Source organism: Sinocyclocheilus grahami, unplaced genomic scaffold, assembly GCF_001515645.1.
Source record: "Sinocyclocheilus grahami isolate Dianchi unplaced genomic scaffold, SAMN03320097.WGS_v1.1 scaffold721.1, whole genome shotgun sequence".
Classification (NCBI taxonomy): domain Eukaryota; kingdom Metazoa; phylum Chordata; class Actinopteri; order Cypriniformes; family Cyprinidae; genus Sinocyclocheilus; species Sinocyclocheilus grahami.
Genome location: NW_015505900.1, coordinates 210558 through 210893, shown reverse-complemented (window position 1 = coordinate 210893; position 336 = coordinate 210558).

The window sequence follows — 336 nt, the reverse complement described above, 5'->3', positions numbered from 1 at the left end:
ATCTTAGCAACCTCCAAGTAACCCCCCCCCCCCCCCCCCCCCCAGAACATCTTAGCAACCCATACCGACTATCTTAGCAACCACCCAGAACACATTAACAACTTCCTAGTGAAAAATTAAATAAAATAAAACTACTGCATAAAATTACTGAAACTATATTAATATTTATTTAGAATTCAGACAATTATTGGCAGTGGTTATTGGCCAAAAATCTCAAAATGATCAAACAGCACAACATTTCCAGTACTTACGATTTTCTTCATTTCCAAGATGAATCTAGCATAATCTCAGACTGTAAAAGCTCTGGACGCACGAAAGCAAAGCAACAACAGCAAA